Here is a 20,173-nt window from a genome sequence, read left to right as displayed (position 1 = left end):
CGCAGGCCCGCCAAAAAAAGGGGGGGTTTCACCACCATGCCCAGTTCTATTTTATTTTTTATTTGGAAACAGGGTCTCACAAAGTTGTTGAGAGCCTCACTAAATTGCTGACGCTAGCTTCAAACCTGTAATCCTCATGTCCCAGCCTTCCAAGTACTAGGATTACAAGCATGTACCACCATGCCACCATACCGGACTATAAAAGGGATTGTCAGTGGTGAAAAATTTGGAATTTACCTGTAACAGTGCTGCAGGCTGAGTAAGCAAACAGACTTAAATGATCAAATTATATAATACAAAACTTTAGATTTCTTCAGAAAGTGTTTTTCTGGACACTTGATATCAAAGATTCCTTTGTTAGCTGGGCGTGGGGGCGCATGCTTGTAATCCCCGTGCTTGGGAAGCAGAGTCAGGAGGATCACGCAGGTTTGAAGCCAGTCACTCTGGCTTAAAAGACCCTGTTTCCAAATAAAAAATATAAAATAGGTCTGGGAGTGTAGCCTGGAGGTAGAAGGGCTTCCAGGAACCCCAGTACATCCCCCCAAAAAAGTTTCCTTTGTTAACAGTTGGCTATCTGCAGATAGCATAAAATACAGTATTAAAAGTAGAGCAAAGCCGGGTGTGGTTTGGCACGCTTGCAGTCCCGGTGCTTGGGAGGCTGAGACAGGAGGATCGCACAGGTTCGAAGCCAGCCTAAGCTACTTAGGGTTTCAGCAACTTAGTGAGACTCTGTTTCCAAATAAAATATAAAATAGGTCTGGGAGTATAGCCCAGAGGTTAGAAAAGCTTCTGGGTTCCACCCCCAGTACCAGAAAAATAAAGTAGAGCAAAGCTGGGCGTGGTGGTGCACGCGTGTAATACCAGCACTTGGGCAGCTGAGACAGGAGGGTCTCGGTTCTTTGATAGCCTCAGCTATTTAGTGACCCTCTGCAACTCAGACCCTGTTTCAAAATAAAGAATAAGGTGTGTTCATTTCGAGAAACCCCCCATGCTATTTTGGCATGGGGCTGTATTTCTATTTTCTGTGTTTCTATCTTTCTAATAAACTTCTTTAAATTAAAAAAAAATAAAAAATAGGTCTGGGGGTGTAGTTCAGAGTTAGAATGACTTTGGGTTCATCCCTAGTACCACTAGGGGGAAAAAAAAAGCAATTTGCATATATCTGGTAGAGGGATAACGTAGGCAAAGTATTGATCAAGTGTTTAATTTCAAAAGCATCAGCCAAAGAGACTAACCTTTTTCTCCAGAACCCTTCCTGGGGATTCCAGAGGTAATGCCTTAAGTGCATGTTAATTTGGGCAGCTAATTCAGCATGAGTGGCAGCACCCCGAGCCCCTGGGCCGCCCAGCCAAGCGCCTTCCCAGCTGGCTTTGCTAGAGGAAATTTGTGCATACAGAGGGAAGGTAATGTTTTATTAGTTCTGTGGCTCATATCGAGGTAAGGAATTAGGAGCAGCTCCTGAATGCTGTTTAAGTAGCACATGCAGCATCTGCACAGTGTGAGCTGAGCTTTCTCAGGCCACAGCGGTGAGCGAGTGGGAGGAGCAGCTAGATACCAGTTCTTTCCTAGGAATTAATTGTCCTATGCAGCGCGCTGGTTTGCTCGTGATACGGCCTTTATTCACCGACTGGGTAAGGAGCACTGTGGAGCAGTGGTGTCTGGTAGTGTGAGGGGTAGAAGCGAGGTGCTACAAGCCAGATGCTCTAGAGGGTCCCTTGAGCCTAGAAGTTTGAATCCAGCTTGGGCCACATGGTGAGTCCGAGTGTTGGGGGAGGGAGGTAAGGTGCTTTACACATGGGGCTATGCTGGTAAATGGCCCGAATCTATTTTGGGAATGGATTTTAGGGTTTGGGGAATTCCAAAAAGCATTTGCATCTTTTTTCCTGAAATCATGCATTTTCAGTAAATTGGGACTAATTCAGTCTTGACTTTTTTTTTTTTTTTTTTGTATTGGGGATAGACCCAGGGGCATATTACCTTCAAATTATACTCCCAGTCCCAGTTTTTATTCCTTATTTTGAAACAGGGTGTCACTAAGTTATGGAGGGTCTCCCTAAACTGAGGCTGGCCTCAAACCTGCAATCCTCCTGTCTCAACCTCCCAAAAGCTGGGATTACAAATGTGCACAAGGACGCCTGACTAATTCAGTCTAACTTAATGATATTCTTTGTAAATGTTCTTCTGTGGAAAGAGGATTGGAACAGATACTTAATAATTATAACATTTTGGGCCTTTCCTTAAGGTATAGAAAAAAACGCTTGTCTCAGGATAGTGGAGATTTTCCTTGGTCTTATTTCAACCATATTTTTTATTCTTTACTTTGAAACAGGGTGTCACTAAGTTGTGGAGGGCCTCACTAAGTAGTGAGGCTGGCTGTCAGTCTCCCAAGTACTGGGATTTTAGTTTGCTAGGGCTGTCCTTGAACCTGCAAGGCTGTCTTGGCCTCCCTGCTATTGGAATTACAGGTGTTTACCACCATACCCGGCCTTGTTTCAACTTTAAGAAGTGTGATGGTGCACGCCTACAATCCCAGCACTTGGGAGGCTGAGACAGGAGGATTACAGGTTTGGAGCCAGCGTAGGCAATTTAGTGAGGCCCTCAGCAACTTAGCAAGACCCTGTTTCAAACTAAAAAGTAAAATAGGGCTTGGGTATAGTTTAAAGGCAGACTGTTTCTGGGTTCAATCCCCAGTATCTCACACACACACACAAACACACATACACACACAAAAGAATCAGAAGGGAGCTGGGCATGGTGGCACACGCTTGTAATCCCAGCACATGGGAGGCTGAGACCAGAGGATCACGGTTTGTGGACAGCCGCAGGTACTTGGTGAGGCCCTCCACAACCTAGTGAGATTCTGTTTCAAATTAGAGAATAAAAAATATAGCAGGGGGTATAGCTCGGAGGTCGAATGACCCTGAGTTCCATTTCCAGACCTGCAAAAAAAAAAAAAAAAAAAAAAGAATCGGAAGGGAAGTAGAGTAGTATGTGTGCAAGGCCCTTGGGTTGATTCTGAGCACTGTCAGAAACCAAACAGACAAAACCCAGCAAAATGAAAGTAAGCAAGAGGCTGTGTGTGTGTGTGTGTGGGGGGTACTGGGGATAAAACCCAGGGACCTTCTACTTCTGGACTACACCTCAGACCTATTTTATATATTTCTAAATTTTTATTTATTCTTTTTTGCGGGTCTTGGGATGGAACCCAGGGGCATTCGACCTCTGAGCTACACCCCCTGCCCTATTTTTTTTTTTCCTCTTTTTTTGATGGTACTGGGGTTCCTGAAAGCCCTTCTACCTCCAGGCTACACTCCCAGACCTATTTTTCTATTTTTATTTGGAAACAGGGTCTCTTAAGCCAGCGAGGCTGGCTTCAAACCTGCGCAATCCTCCTGTCTCCGCCTTCCAAACGCGGGGATCCCTATTTTTTATTTATTTTGAAACAGGGTCTCACTGAGTTGCAAAGAACCTCACTAAGTAGCTGAGACTGTCCAGGAACTGCGATCCTCCAGTTTCAGTTTCCCAAATGCTCACAGTTTCCCAAATGCTCGGATTACAAGCGTGTGCCACCACGCCCTGCTCTTTAATTCTTTATTTTGAAACAGGGTCTCATTGAATTGCAAAGGGCCTCCACTAAGTAGTAGCTGAGGCTGGCCTCAAATCATGATTCTCCTGTCTCAGCCTCCCAAATTCTGGGATTACAAATGTGCACCACCATGCCTGGCTTTATTTTATTTGATTTATTTGTTTATTTATATTTTGTGGGTCTGGGGATGGAACCCAGGGGCATTCGACATCTGAGCTATACCCCTTGCCCTATTTTTTATTCTTTATTTTGAAACTGGGTCTCACTAAGTTGCAGAGGGCCTCACTAAGTGGCTGAGCCTGTCTGCGAACCGGGTCTCAGCCTCCCGAATGCTGGGATTACAAGCATGCGCCACCACACCTGGCTTATTATTTATTTGTTTTTGCAGTACTGGGGATGGAACTTGGGCATTCTAACTCTGAGCTATACCCCCCAGCCCTATTTTTTATTCTTTATTTTGAAACAGGGTCTCACTGAGTTGCATAGGGCCTCACTAAGTAGTAGATAAGGCTGTCCTCAAACCTCAGTTCTCGTCTCAGCCTTCCAAATGCTCAGATTACAAGCATGCGCCACCATGCCCAGCTTGGCTTTATTTTTTTTTTAAATTATTATTTTATTTTGAAACGGTCGTGCTGAGTTGCTAAGAGTCTTACTGCGTTGCTGAGGCTGGCTTCAAAGCCAGGATTCCCAAGTACAGGGATTCCAGGCATGTGCCACCACACCCAGTGAGAAAGAGGCTCTTGATTCAGTGTGCGTAGATGAGATCACTCAGAAGTATTGTTGTCCTATTAGGAGCTGTCACTAATACTCAAGACACGTTTGTTTTCTTTGCTACAATGGTAAATTACGAGGTAAAGCTTGGAGAACCACAGAGACATTCCTTCTGAGTGTAGATTCTTGTATCTAAGCATGTCAAGAGTGTTCCTTGGAATGATGCAGAGGCTCAGAGGTGTCTGAGTCTGAGCGTTTCCAGTGACTCTCCTGGCCCCTTTTCTTTGCCTTCTGCCTTCTTAATTTAGTGGTCTTCTTGTCTACTCAGTAATCTTAGGGAAAACCCAGGACCTGCCTCCCACCTCTAGGCACCTGTGAGATTCTGCTGTATTTACGCTGTTCATGTCTGCTCTCCACCGTTGTCTTCCCTCCGTCCACTCTGTCACATAGTTCAGGTCATCCCCATATGCAGTGGGCCACCTGCATTGGGTTTCTCACCAGTCAGCCTGTCCTCTGTCCTGCAGAATCCTGGCGCCGCAGCAGAGCAGAGGAGTGTGTGGTGCCTGGTGCTGGAACGGAGCTCATCTGCCCAGGCTCTGCTCGGAGAGGAACTGAATGCAGTGCATAGGCCGGGGCTGGGGCTCTGGGTTAACAAGGCCACATTCTGCAGCCTCCTTCTGTAAGGTCTGATCTTCCTGGCCTGTCTCTTTCCCCCTTGGCTGTGGAATCCCCTAAACACTGGATGATCATAATCATCTTTTTTTTTTTAATCTTTATGGTGGTACTAGGAATTGAACCCAGGGGCATTCTACTTCTGAGCTATACCCCCAGCCCTATTTTTTAGTCTTTATTTTGAAACACGGTCTCACTAAGTTGTGGAGGGCCTCACTAAGTAGCTGAGGCTGGCCATGAATCTGCAATCATCCTGTCTCAGCCTCCCAAGTACTGGGATTATAAGCGTGTGCCACCACGCGCCTGCCTTTTCTTTAACCCCCTTGGCAGTTCTAGGGATTGAACTCAAGCTTCGCAAAAGCTCTACCACTGAAGTACATCCCCAGCCTACTAATGTAGGGGCATCCTACCTCTGACCTATACTCCCAGCCCTATTTTATTTATTTATTTATTTTTTGGTGGTACTAGAGGTGGAACCCAGAGGCTTTTTACCTCCGGGCTATACTCCCAGACCTTTTTTTTTTTTAATTTTATTTGGAAACAGGGTCTCACTAAGTAGCTGAGGCTGGTTTTGAACCCGTGCGATCCTCCTGTCTCAGCCTCCCAAGCACAGGGATTACAAGCGTGCGCCACCACGCCTGGCTCTCCCAGCCCTATTTTTTTTTTTTTTTTTTTTTTTTTACTTATGGGAATTTTTATTTTTATTTTTTATTTTGTATTATTTTTTTGAAGAATGGCTATTTTTTTTTAATTGGTGCACTGTATTCATACATCATAGTGGGATACAAACTTTTGTAGACATACATGCACACATCGCCCAGTCAGCCCCCACCCGATCCCCACCCCATTCTCTCCCCATCCCTCCCTCCCATGCTTGGCTTAGTGGTTGACATCTAGTATTATAGCAATTTATCCAAAATTAAAAATGATAATCTCACATAACAGTTTCATTTGTCTGATACCAAGTTTTTGATGACTTAAAGATATCCCAGCCCTATTTTAATTTTTATTTGGAAACAGGGTCTCACTAAGTTGCTGAGGCTGTCCTCAAAACTGCGATTCTCCTGTGTCAGTCTCCCAAGTACTGGGGTTACAGATAGGTGTATGCCACTGTGATAATTTTTTTTTTCTTGGTGTTGGGGATTGAACCCAGGGGCATTCTAACTCAGAGTTACAACATCAGCCCTATCTTATTCTAATTATTTTCTTATTTCTTTTGTGGTACTGGGGGTGGAACCCAGAGGCTTTCTACTTCCGAGCTATACTCCCATACCTATTTTATATTTTATTTGGAAAAAGGGTCTCACTAAGTTGACGAGAGCCTCACTAAGTAGCTGAGGCTGGCTTACAATCTGCGATTCTCCTGTCTCAGCCTCCCAAGCGCGGGGATTACAAGCGTGGCTACCACGCCCGGCTTTCCCTATTTTATTTTTATTTGGAAGTGGAGTCTCTTATGTTGATGAGGACCTCACTAACTTACTAAGGCTGTCCTCAAACCTGTGCTTCTCCCAGTTCAGCCTCCCAAGTACTGGGATTACAAGCACATGCTACCATGCCTGGCTCACTTCAGATCTTTTGTTTTGTTTTGTTTTGTTTGGTGGTACTGGGTTTCTGGAAGCCCTTCTACCTCCAGGCTACACCCCCAGACCTATTTTATATTTTATTTGGAAACAGGGTCTCACTAAGTTGCTGAGAGCCTCACCAAGTAGTTGAGGCTGCTTCGAACCTGCGTGATCCTCCTGTCTCCACCTCACAAGCGCGGGGATTACAAGCGTGCGCCACCACGCGCGGCTCTCACTGAATTTTTGATGACCTCACTAAATTGCTGAGACTGGCTTCAAACCTGAGATCCACTTGTCTCAGCCTCCCAAATACTAGGATTACAAACATGTGCAACCACCTTGTGCTCTCTCTGGATCATGTGTGTGGGGGTACGGGGGATGGAACCCAGGGGCATTCTACCACCGAGTTGCATTCCGAACCCTATTTTTATTATTTATTTTGAAATAAGGTCTTACTAAATTGCAGAGGGCCTCACTAAGTAGCTGAGGCTGTCTTGGAACCTGCAGTCCTCCTGTCTCAGTCTCCCAAATGCTGGGATTATAAGCATGCCCCACCACACCAGGTTCCCTCTGGATCTTTTGATAGGTTCCCTCTGGATCTTTTGATTGGCATCCCTGTCTTTTCTCTGTACCAGGCTGACTTCTTGTCCTTTGAGGCTCAGTTCAAGGGACACCTGCTCTGGAGCCAGCCCTTGAGGAATAGGTCAGCACGGAAGAGAAACATGTACCTGGAACCCCAAATCCCGGCCTGGCCACTGCTTGTTGGGTGCGTTCAGCTGCATGGTGAAGCGCAGGGAGAGAACCCTGGCTGAGGAGGTGGAACGCGGCCTTGCCTTCGTTGCCCTGTGGGACGGCCCGTCTCCCATAGCCTGCCTCAGCTTGCCTGCAGTGTGCACTGGTGAGATTGGCTGGCTGTGGGCACTGGTGCCAAGAGGTGCCTGCCTGCTCCCTGTGCAGATGATCCCTTCCCACTGCACCGCCCCCTACTGGGGTTGTGGGGCCAGCTCCTGAGCTGCTTCCAGAAGCGCCAGGATCATCGTGTGCACCCCTCCTCCTGTGAGGCCAGCCTGGGCAGGCAGGGTGGTTGGGAGGGCAGCACTCAGACTGGACAGGTGGTGGGCAGGTGGCGGAGCTGTCTGTGGCCTGGGGGGGAGCAGCAGGCCCCTCACTTGCTCTGCCTGCGGTGCTTCCTCTGCTGGTGCTGGCTGAGCCTGCCCAGATAGAGACGGGACTCACTCCCCTCGCTGCTGAGGGGAGGAGGGGGACCTTCCCTGAGCCGAAAGCCAATCAGCCGGAGACTTGCTTAGTGGTTAAGAGCTCAGGTCCTTGAATTTGAACCTGGGCCTGCCACAGCTTAGTGATCCTGAGCAAGTTACCCTCTCCGTTCCTTTGCAGCTTCGTCGTGTGTGGGAGTTAACTGCGCTAGCATTTGTTGGGCGCTCGGTACCTGCTAAGGTACTTGGATGCTTCATTGGGAGGGAGCAAGTCATGCTCCAAGGCAGCGAGGGCCAGCCTAGGAGGCGGTGCTGAGGGGTGGGTGCAGGGAGGAGCCAGGCCTCCTGGACTCCGCACCACCCCGGCAGGCCCTCTCAGCCTGGGTCCTCTCCTGCCGGAGACAGCCAGGTTTGTTTTAGAATGTTTACTTGTAGCTGGTATGGTGGCGCACATCTGTGATCCCAGTACTTAGGAGGATCACAGCTAAGAAGTCAGTCTCAATAACTTAGTGAAGCCCTTTGCAACTCAGTGAGACCCTGTTTCAAAATATACAAACAAACAAAAACATAGGGCTGGGGTGTAGCTCGGAGGTAGAATGCTCCTGGGTTCCATTCCCCAGTACCACAAAAGATAAATAAGTAGGGCTGGGAGTGTAGTTCCGAGGTAGACTGCCTCTGGGTCAAATCTCTAATATTCCGCACACACACAAAAATGTTTACTTTTCTTAACAAAATCTAGACACTCTTAAACTCAAAATGTCTTCCCTGTATCCCATTCTCATCGTGTGTGTTCCCTCCTGCCAGACTGTGTCCTGCGCATGGACCCTCATGACTGTCTGGAGCCGTGCGCGGGTGCTCTGCAGGCGTGGTGCTGTGCGGCGGTCGGCAGGCAGCCCTTGAGTAAGGTGTTGTGACCCCAAGAAGCCTTTTCCTTCAGCCTCACAGTAGAAAGTTGAAAGTTCTGCTGGAGGCTCAGTCTCCTCACGGCTGTTTAGAATTCCAGAACCGCAGGGGCCTCGGAGGGCAGGCGGCAGTGGTGGCCTCAGTGTACAGAGGAGGAAGAGACAGCTGAGAGGCTGGCAAGCCAAGCCCACTGCCTCGACTCCCGGGGCATGCCTTTAGCACCATGCTCCTGCTGTGTATATGGCTGTTCTTGGCTTTTAGGAGGGACAGGAGGAGTTGTTGTTTCGGGGTATTGTTGTTCTGTGTTTGGGGTTTTTTGGTATTGGGAAGGAACGCAGGGTCTCGCATATGTTAGGCACATGTCTACCACTGAGCTGTTCCTTTTTTGTGTGTGAAGATACTGGGGATGGAGCTCAGGGGCCTTCTGCCTCCGAGCTACACCCCAAGCCCTATTTTTTATTCTTTATTTTGAAACCGGGTCTCCCTGAGTTGCAGAGGGCCTCACTAAGTAGCTGAGGCGGTCCACGAACCGCAGTCCTCTAGGTCTCAGCCTCCCAAATGCTGGATTACAAGCATGCGCCACCACGCCCAGCTTTTATTCTTTATTTTGAAACACGGTCTCACTAAGTTGTGGAGGGCCTAAGTAGCTGAGACTGTCCCCGAGCTGTGATCCTCTGGTCTTAGGCTCCAGAATGCTGGGATTATAAGCGTGCATCCCCACGCCCAGCCTATTTGATTCTTTATTTTGAAACAGGGTCTCACTAGTTGCAGAGGACCTAACAAGTTGCTGAGACTGGCATGAACCTGAGATCTTCTTGTCTCAGCCTCCCAAGTACTGGGATTACAAGAGTGCACCATGCCCGGCTTATTCTGTTTTTTAACAGTCTGGGTCTCTGCTGATTATAGTTTTATGCCCTTAATTATATTGTCAGACTTTGCCTCCACCTTCTTAGCAGAGTTTAGCAAAGGGGTGAAGTTCTCTTTTGACAGCCCCTAGCTCAGTAGGCACATTTTGAAACAGAACAGACACTGATGTCAAAGTCAGTGCTCATGGCAGGGCACTGATCTTTCTGAAAGGGAACACCGCCTGACTGTCATGGGGGGTGTAACTCAGAAGTTGAACAGCACCACAGCCTTTTCTGAGGTGGTTTGTAAGCTTTACCTCAGGAAAACATAAAGCCAGACTTAGAACATAGGCTTAGAAGGAGCCAGTGGGTTTGTTTGGATCAAACCCAGGCAAGCCTGCTAGTGAGTGCTGTGCACTGCGCGGCCCACCGCCCACTCGGAGTGCACCATGCTTGTGTCTGGCTCTCTCGTGGGTAGAATAGAAGAGACTAATGCCCACCCTCAAGAGGCTTTCCGTCTGGAGTGTATGCTGTGGGCCGCACAGCCTGATGGGGACCGGCACTGTGGAGGGAGTATTTGAGGAGCTGCCTGCGTGCCGAGCTAGTGCCCTCTCAGCAGGGCCGCGCTTGCCCTAGGCGTGTGGCCGGCGCCCTCTGGGAAGCCTGTGCTGAGGGCTCTTTAGTTCTGTCCTCTCTAAGTGACCTCTGAGGAGCGAGCCACCTGCCTGGAGGCGTTATGATATGGTTGAGTAATAGGGACCTGACGTAGATGTTGATTTCTACCTTTAATTCATGTGTGTTGTTATTTTCTCAGAAACCAGAACACTGAAGTGACTTTCTAGAGTCACGGTGGTAACTGAGTGGAAGGCGCTCACGTGCTGCCGACCCATGGGAGGGCGGTCTTCACAAGTTCTGCCCCGCTCCTGGCTTTGAGCTGAAGTGGGAATCACATTCAAGACCTCACGCCTTATATTTAGATTTGCCCTGTGTGTGTGTGTGTGTGGGGGTACTGGAAGTTAAACCCAAGGGGCATTCTGCCTCTGAGCTACACCCCCAGCCCTATTTGATTATTTTGAAACAGGGTCTTAGGTTGCTTAGTTTCAGTACTTGACTGGCTTTCTTATTTTCTTTGAAACTGGATCTCACTAAGTCGCTGAGGTCCTTGCTAAGTTGCTGAGACTGTCCTCAAACCTGTGGTCCTCCTGTCTCAGTCTTCCAAGTGCTATGATGACAGGTGTGTGCCACGACATCCAGCAGATGTTCTATGTATTGAGTCACATTAAAGTTGTGACTTAGTGTCATTGCCAAGCATTTGTTGTCTAACCCTGGAAGGTTTGCACATTTGCTAAAATTAGTCATTTTGAGCCACACAGAAGTAGGGACTTGATGTTTCACATTATCGTTATCCTAGCAGTATGTAGCTGGTATTTGATAGTGTCATTGCACTTGGGTTTAAGGCAGGTTTGTGTAAGTTTTCTGAGGCACCTGTCTCTATCTGCCAAATTTTGTTTTAGACAGGTAGAAGGAACCAGAAACATTCCTTGCACAACTTAGATACTTTCTGACTAGCTGTGGAGGAGTAAATGTTGAGAAGTACTATTCAGAGTGAGCTGAATCCTACTAGACCAACATAGAATTATAATAGTACCTCCATATAGATACCGGCATCTGATAGAAGCCTGGACCGCCCTAACCCACGTCTGTGGGTGGCCAAGAGGCTCACGAAAGGGCGTCCTGGATTTGGTTCTAGTCCTGGCCTGCTCCTTGAACGTTCCGTGGCTTCGGCCTTGGGCTTACCTCTGTGCGAGGGGCTAATCGGCCTGAGTTGCCCACATGGGGGCAGGAGGCTCTGATCATACCTGCGTGCTGTGACGTAGACCATGTGGGCGTGGTCGGAGCCTGCCGGTTCTGGTGCTGTGATTTTCTCTCTTGCTGATCTTTGGTGGGAGTTTGAAGGGGACGACACTCTGAACTGGTGCTGCCTAGAGGGGTGTGATGGCGATGTGCTGTTAGCCAGGCCTGTGCCTTGGCTTCTTCTGAAAGCTCTGTGCTAACAACCGTAAACATCCTCAGTTGTAACTTAAGAGCACTTAAGTTCTGGTCGTAGGGCAGAATGTCAATCCCGTCTGTCATGCTATGTAAGCAGCAGTTCCTGACAGTCCTGCCTAGTAGCTACTTGGTCTCCTCTACCCATCTTGCTGCCCCAGGCCCCTAGGGGGCTTGTGCCACATGGAAATGGCATTATGTACTAGGATGTTCTGAGCTATGTGGATAACTAACTGGTCCTGAGTTATATACATATATAATATATATAAATATAAACTTTTGGGCAGAAAGTCATTCTTTCACAGTTAAACTTTTTTTTTTTTTTTTCTGTACTGGGGACTGAACTACTCAGGGCATTCTACCTCTGGGCTATACTCCCAGCTCTATTTTATTCTTTATTTTGGAACAGGGTTTCACTAAATTGCAGAAGGCCTTATTTAGTTGCTAAGGCTGGCCGCAAACCTGCAATCCTCCTATGCACCACCGAACTTGGCTATTTATTTTTGTGGCACTGGGAATAGAACCCAGGGGCATTCTACCTCTGAGCCACATCCCCAGCCCTATATTTTATTTTGTGGTACTGTGGATGGAACCCAGGGGCATTGTACCTCTGAGCTATACTCCCAGCCCTATTTTTTACTCTTTATTTTGAAACAGGGTCTCACTGAGTTGCAAAGGGCCTCACTAAGTAGTAGCTGAGGATGTTCTCGACCCGTGATCCTTCTGTCTCAGCCTCCCAAATGCTGGAATCACAAGCGTGAGCCACCACGCCTGGCTTCTCAGATCTTTAGATGGAATCTGTCTGTCCTCTAAGAGAGTAGAATCCATCTTGAAGTTGTTCTCGGTGTAGGAGGTGTAATTGGCATTTAGGGCTGATGTGGAGCATCTTATGCAATGCAGAGCTTTTAGCATCTTGGCCATTGACTGTGCTGGTGGCGCTCAGCTGGGGCTCTAGAGAGTGTTGCAAAATCTGGGTAGGGTGTGGCCACCAGGCCCAGCATCTGGCTCTTGGGTTGGGCTCAGGATGCTCCAGTGCACAGTCCCGCCTGGACCCGGGAGACACCCTGTTGAGAAACCTGCAGGTGTTGAGCATTCCCTGAGGTGACTGGACTTGTCTGCCTCGGTTTCTCTCACTTCTACCTTTTAATCGGTTCTTCCCGTTGGTTAGAATTGTGCAGAGGAAGTTGCCTTTCCTTGGAAGAGCCTGACTGAAAGGTAAGCCGAGAGTTCACCTCATGGCCCTGCTTGCCATCCCAGAGCCTCCCAGCTCAGCCCTGAGGCCAGAGAGTCGCTTTATCTTTGACCAGTACATGCCTTTTCTGCACCTGTGCCCACAGGTTCCTCCTTTTTCTTGAGCAAGACAGTTTTCTTACAGCGCTGTTAAAATTGAAGCCATCTTGCCATATTTTTTGTAATTCTTGTGAAATTTACTTTGTGTTCAAAGGTATATTCCATATTGTTAGTATGTGAATTTCTTATTTTCATTTGTGGTACTGAGGCATTTTACCTTTGAGCTATGCCCCTAGCCCAATTTGATTTCATATTTGGAAACAGGATCTCACTGGGTTGATGAGAATCACTACTTGCTGAGGTTGTCCTTGAACCTGAGGTCCTCCTGAGGTCCTGAGGTCTCCTGAGTACTGAGATTGTAGGCATGCACCACCACACCTAGCTAGTATGTAGCGCCCTCTCCCCCTGGTACTGGGGATGGAACCCAAAGGAATTCTACCTCCGGGCTATACCCCCAGCCCTATTTTATAACTTTTTTGGAAGCAGGGTCTTACTAAGTAGCTGAGACTGGCTTCGAACTTGTGGGATCCTCCTGTCCTGGCCTCCCAAGTGCTGGGATTATAAGCCACCACACCTGGCGTATTCTTTATTTTGAAACAGGGTCTCACTGAATTGCAAAAGGCTTCACTAAGTAGCTGAGGCTGTCCTTGAACCGTGATCCTCCTGTCTCAGCCTCCCGAAAGCTGGGATTACAAGCATGCTCCATGTCTGGCATAGTCCTTTTTAATTTAACTTATTTATTCATTTATTTATTTATTTATTTTGTGGTACTGGAGGTGGAGACTTTCTACCTCTGGGCTATACTCCCAGACCCATTTTTTATTTTATTTGGAAACAGGGTCTCACTTAAGTTGCTGAGAGCCTCACTAAGTAGCTGAGGCTGGAACCTGTGCGATCCTCCTGTCTCAGCCTCCCAAGCTCGGGGATTACAAGCGTGTGCCACCATGCATGGCTTTGGTTGTCTAGTTTTGATGTTGTTCCTGGAAATTTTTTCCCCTCTCTGTATTTTATTTAAAGCATTTTGGCAGTTTAGTGTGACTCAGGCCTTAAAGGCTAAGATATCTCCTGTCCTTTGCCAAGAATCTTACTCTAAGCTGGGTGTGGTGCCACATGCCTATGTATAATCCCAGTACTTGGGAGGTTGAGACAGGAGGATTGCAGTTAATAAACCAACGTGCTGTGATTTAGCAAGAACCTGTTTTATTTTTTTTCCATTTTTATTTTCTTTTGTGGGTCTGAGGATGGAACCCAGAGGCATTTGACTTCTAAGGTATACCCTCTGCCCAATTTTTTATTCTTTCTTTTGAAACGGGATCTCACTGAATTGTGGAGGGCCTCACTTAGTAGCTGAGGCTGTCCGTGAACTGCGATCCTCTGGTCTCAGCCTCCCAAATGCTGGGATTACAAGTGTGCCCCAAGACACCTGGCTCAAGAACCTGTTTTAAAATAAAAAATAAAATAGGTCTGTGGGTGTAGATCAGAGGTGAAACATCCTTGGGTTCAATCTCCAGAACTGCGCGTGTGTGTGTGTGTGTGTGTGTGTGTGTGTGTGTGCACGCGCGCGCACACACACACACATCCATACACACACATCTATAAGACTCACACTAAAAAATAATCTTGCAGCTGGGCTTGGTGGCGCATGCTTGTAATCCCAGCATTTGGGAGGTTGAGACAGGAGGACTGTGCTTTTAGACCTCAGGTACTAGACAGCCTCAGCTTAGTGAGGCCCTTTGCAACTCAGTGAGACTCCGTTTCAAAATAAAGAATAAAAAATAGGGCTGGGGATATAGCTCTGAGGTAGAATGCTATATATAGAATCCAAGCTATGCCCCCTACCTTCAAGCTACACCCCCAGCCTGATTTTATTTTATTTTGAAAAAGGATCTCACTAGGTTGTTGAGAATGTCACTACTTGCTGAGGCTGTCCTCAAACCTTCAGTCCTCCAGGAGAGGCTTCAAAAATCAGCTGTGGTGTTCTGTTTATAGTGCGTCCCTAGCCCAGCCCCTCCCCCCCAGCCCTGCACCAACCCAGTGGTAAAGCAGATGTTTGAGCTCCATCATGAGCTAAGCCCAGGCTTTGCTGGGCTCCCTGATTCCTGCCCTCAACCTCCTTCTCCTCGAGCTGGCATTGTGCTAGGGGAATAGTTGGAGTGCTGGTGGGTGTAAGACCTCTTCTCCTCCCTGCATCTGCCCAGGGTTCATAATCCCCAGGGGAGTATTTCTGGTGAGTCAGGGGATTAGCAGGAGGACCAGATGGCACTGGGCGGGTTAGGGTGGTCCTCAGACTCATGCTTTCTCAAGGAGCCAGACCACCCCATCTTTTGCTACAGGGGTCACAGGCCCTGGTAGCAGTGCTAGGCCTTCCTTAGAAATGGGCTGGCTCTCAGCTCAGCAGCGCCTCTCCTCACACTGCTTGCTCAGGCTCCACCTATACATGCTGGACCAGGATTTCTGGGGCTGGGCGCAGGTCCAGGAGATTGTGGTGGGCATGTGGGATTGCCAGGCAGCAAGCACCTGTGGGGAGACACTCGTGCCCGTGGTTCCTGTGGAGTGCCAGGTCCCGCATTCCTCAGTGAGTCTCTTCAGCCCTCTTGTGGCTGGCCTCCACCCAGAACCTGTGTCACTGGCTCCTCCCCCCCCCTTCCGTGTCTGTGCAGCCCAGGGTGCCTTATAAACTGCCCTGCTGGATGGAGGGTGGGGTGCAGAGTTTGGCTTGCTAATGTAGGGCACCTCTGAGCCCTTGGGAGCCCTGGCTCCATGGTGGGAGGGGGATTCCTTTTCTAGAGGATGCATGGGTTCAGTCAGAAAGGAAGCAGCCTGCTGGCGTGGTGGTGCATGCCTGTAGTCCCTGTACTTGGGAGGCTGAGACAGGAGCACCGTAGGTTTGAGGGTAGCCTCAGCAACCTAGTGAGTCTCTCAGCAACTTAGTAAGATCCTGTTTCTAACAAGAAATAGAAAAAGGGGCTGAGGGTGTGGCTCAGGTAGATACCCCTGGGCGTTCAATTTCTATTAACACCAAAAAAAAAAAAAAGATGGGCTTGGTGGCAAACACCTATAATTCCAGTATTTGGGAGACTGGGACAGGAGAATCACAGGTTTGTAGCCTGCCTCAGCTTCAGCAGCTTAGTAAAGCCCTCGGCAACATAGCAAGACCTAATTTTTTTTTTTTTTTCAGTACTGGGAATTGAACCCAGAAGCATTCTACCTCTGAGCTGCCCCCCAGCCTATATTTTATTTTTGAAATAGGATCTCACTAGGTTGATGAGTCTTATTGTTTGCTGAGGCTATCCTTGAACCTTTGATCCTGTCTCAGCCTCCCAAGTACTGGGATAATAGGCGTGTGCCACCTCGCCCAGCTGACTCTTTCAGAATAAAAAGTAAAATAGAGCCAGGCATGGTGGCTCACACTTGTAATTTCAGTATTCGGGAGGCTAAGACAGGAGGGTTGCAGCTAGCCTCCGCAACATAGTGAGACCCTGTTTCAAAATAAACATTAAGAACCGGGCATGGTGGCATATGCTTGTAATTCCAGTACTTGGGAGGCCGAGACAGGAAGATCTGGAATCTTGGCAGGCCTCAGCTACTAGAAAGGCCCTTTGCAACACACACACACACACAGTGGGGGAGAGGAGCCATGGACATGCCAGGCCGGTACAATGCCAGGCAATTAGATACCTCAGCCAGGGTCCTGAAGTAATTAACCACAGGATTGTGCTTTCTGGGTGGAGTGGGATTTGCCACATTGACGATTAATATATAAGTAATGACCTCATACTTGCGTGGAATCCTGTTGCTTAAAACATGGTTTTCATTGGCCGCGGTACTGGGTCTTACTACCTTCTTTGACAGCGGAGGAAACACTCAGTGCCGGTCTCCTGTCCCTCCCCCATCCCACTCTGGGTGGTGTGTCTCTTTGGGGGAGTCCTGAAGCTGCAGCCACAGTCCTGGGTAGAAGAGTTGGTGGGTGCGTGCACCTGCTCTCAGCTCCAAGACCAGTTTTGTTCATCATTGTATTTGTGGCGTCCACTGAATTCAGAGGCAGCTCCCGGGGCATCTTGCCTGGAAGAAGTCAGGTCTCTAGCCTCTGCTTAGAGCCTGTGCCTGCAGGGCACTGAGAGCGCTTACACAGGACAGCAGCCCACCCAGAGGATGCGGCGTCTCCCTGTCCTATCAGTGGGAGCTGTCTCGGTCCCCGGGCAGGCAGCGACCTCGCAGAGGGGACTCTCCCGGTTCCGCGCCTCCTTAACTACCGGCGCGGTCTGGTCCTCACCCAAATGGGTGGTGTTGACCTGGTTTATGAGGGAGTCCGGCGGGATCTTAATATGTGGTGCTTTCCCCAATTTGACACCCCTTTATGCTTTGTCAATCAACAGGAGCTTGAAGAGATCCGCAAATGTGGAATGAAAAACTTCCGTAACATCCAGGTTGATGAAGCTAATTTATTGACTTGGCAAGGGCTTATTGTTCCTGTGAGTATTGAACACTTCCACTTCTTATCAGCTTGTTCTTGCAGGTGGTGTGCGTGCTGCTCTGAGCAGGGTCGTAGTCTGGGCAGCCATACGCACAGGAGCGTGCTGGGGCTGCAGGGTGACTGGCTGGGTAGGGCAGAGTCTCGGGCTCTTGCATAGAAGATGGTTTTGCACTGGGGGGTCCTGGGCTTACCAGGTCTGTGGTAACTGACACAGGGAAGTGGAGTCCGTGTCTGTGTTCTGTTCTCTCCCATCTTCCCTGGCTTCGGGATGCCTGGTTCTGTCTGTCAGGACAAGACTCCTTCTCTGGCCTCCTGTGGGAGAGCTGGCTTTGCTCAGTCTTCTGCTCGCCCCTGCGTTTCCTATCGGCCTCTTTACCCTCGGGATGCCAGCGTTCCTGGTTCCGTCCCTGGAACCTGCGATGTTCCTGTATGTCTCAAGTCCTTACTGCTAACTGGCCACGTGTTCCTCTGCTAGCGCTTTCTGGGGTTTGTGTGTTCAGAGTCTGCCCCCGCAGCCTCAGCTCTGCATCACGGGGACTTCGGCCTTCAGACAGGCTTAGGCTCCTCCTGACAGGCTCTGCCTCGGCCTTACTAACCTGCTGACTTGGTGTCGCCCCATTTCTCCATCCTTTGATCCCCCTCCCTTGCAGAGCCTCGACCTTCCAACCCGAGTGTGCAGTCCCCCTTCCTCACACCAGGCCTGCGGGCTCCCGCAGTCACCACCTTCCCCCAGCGTCTTTGCTCTGCGCTTGGGTCTGGGTCTGAGCCATCCTCTCCTCTGTCTTGGCTTGGGCCCGTGTCTTCCGCACCCCAGGGTGCGCGCTGCACGGGCAGGCTTCCGCGCCCAACTCTCCTCCAGAGCGGCTGCTCTTGGGCATCAGCAGCTTGGCTGCCTGCGTGCACTCGCTCGTGCCTTGGCCTTGTGGAATGCTCTCTTTCCTACATCCCACACCCACATGTCTTGTCTTCCTTTTCTTCCCACTCTCCCACCCAGGCGCCAGGCCCATCATTATCATATAGAATGCTTTCTTATGGGAAGGTGGGCTCCTTTGTCAAAGCAGGACACAGAATGCATCTACTTCAGGCGCTTTCTTCTACTTTTTGTTAAAGCTTCTGGAACTTGGACAGCCAATACTGAATTTGTAGGTTTTTCTTTTTTTGGCGGGTCTGGGGATGGAAACCAGGGGCTTTTGCCCTCCGAACTATGCCCCCTGCCCTATTTTTTATTCTTTATTTTTTTGTTGTTTTTGTTTTTGGTGGTACTGGGGGTGGAACCCAGAGGCTTTCTACCTCCGGGCTATAGTCCCAGACCTTTTTTATATTTTATTTGGAAACAGGGTCTCACTAAGTTGCTGAGAGCCTCACTAAGTAGCTGAGGCTGGCTTTGAACCAGTGCGATCCTCCTGTCTCAGCCTCCCAAGCGTGGGGATTACAAGTGTGCACCACCATGCCCGGCCTTTATTCTTTATTTTGAAACAGGGTCTCACTAAGTTGTGAAGGGAGGGCCTCACTAAGTAGCTGGGGCTGTCTGTGAACTGTGATCATCTGGTCTCACCTTCCCAAATGCTGAGATTACAAGCATGCGCCACCATGCCAGGCTGTGGTTTATTTTCATAATCAATTGGATGATTAAAGAAAGATAGGCTCTGGATTTTTATTTTAATTTTTTGTGGTACTGGGGTTCCTGGAAGCCCTTCTACCTCCGGGCTACACTCCCAATCCAATTTTATACTTTTTTTTTTTTTTTTTTTTTTAAAACAGGGTCTCTTAAGCCAGCGCATCTGGCTTTGAACCTGCGCGATCCTCCTGTCTCTGCCTCCCAAGCGTGGGGATTACAAGCGTGCGCCACCACGCCCGGCTGGCGGTGGAGCCTCTAGTCTAATTTTGAAAATGAATACTTAGGATTTTTTTTCTTTCTTCCTTTTCTTGGTATTGGAGTTTAATCTAGATACATTCTACTTTCTGGCTACATCCTAGTTCTACTGTATTTCTTACTTAATTTTTCTTTTCTTGCAGTATTGGGGATGGAACCCAGGGACATTCTACTTCTGAGTTACACCCCCAGCACTATTTTTTATTCCTTATTTTGAAACAAGGTCTCACTGAGTTGCAAAGGACCTCACTAAGCAGCTGAGGCTGTCCATGAACCATGATCCTTCTATCTCAGCCTCCTAAATGCTGGGATTACAAGAGTGTGCAACCCCCCACCCCGTACTGAGAATTGAACCCAGGGACATTCTAGTTTAAAGCTATACCCCTAGCTCTTTTTTTTTTTTTTTTTTTTTTTGGTGTGGGGGAGTAGTACTGGGGCTGAACCCAGAGGCCTTCTAACTCTGGAATACACCCCTAGACCTATTTAATATTTTATTTGGAAACAAGGTCTCACTAGGTTGCTAAGAACCTCACTAAATTGCTGAGGCTGGCTTTGAACTTTTGGTCCTCCTGTCTCAGCCTCCCAAGTACTGGGATTACAAACATGCACCACCGTGCCTTTTTTTTTTTTTTTTTTTTAATTTAAAAAAATTTTTTTTGAAGTGGGGTGTGTGGTGGTGCACGCTTGTAATCCCAGCACTTGGGAGGCTGAGACAGGATCATGCAAGTTCAAAGCCAGCCTCAGTCAGCTACTGAGTGAGGCTCTCAGCAACTTAGTGAGACCCTGTTTTAAATATAAAATAGGTCTGGGAGTGTAGCCCGAAGGTAGAAGGCCCCTGGGTTCCATTCCCAGTACCACAAAACAAACAAAAAAATTTGAAACAGGGTCTTGCTGGATTGATGAGTGTCACTTACTTACTGAGGCTGTCCCTGTCCAGTTATAGGGAGACAAACAGAGCAGCTGTCAGCTGGGAACAGATTTTATTTAGGAATAAAAC

This window comes from Muscardinus avellanarius (assembly GCF_963383645.1).
Source record: "Muscardinus avellanarius genome assembly, chromosome: 21".
NCBI lineage: Eukaryota > Metazoa > Chordata > Mammalia > Rodentia > Gliridae > Muscardinus > Muscardinus avellanarius.
Note: the sequence above shows the minus strand (reverse complement) of the source record.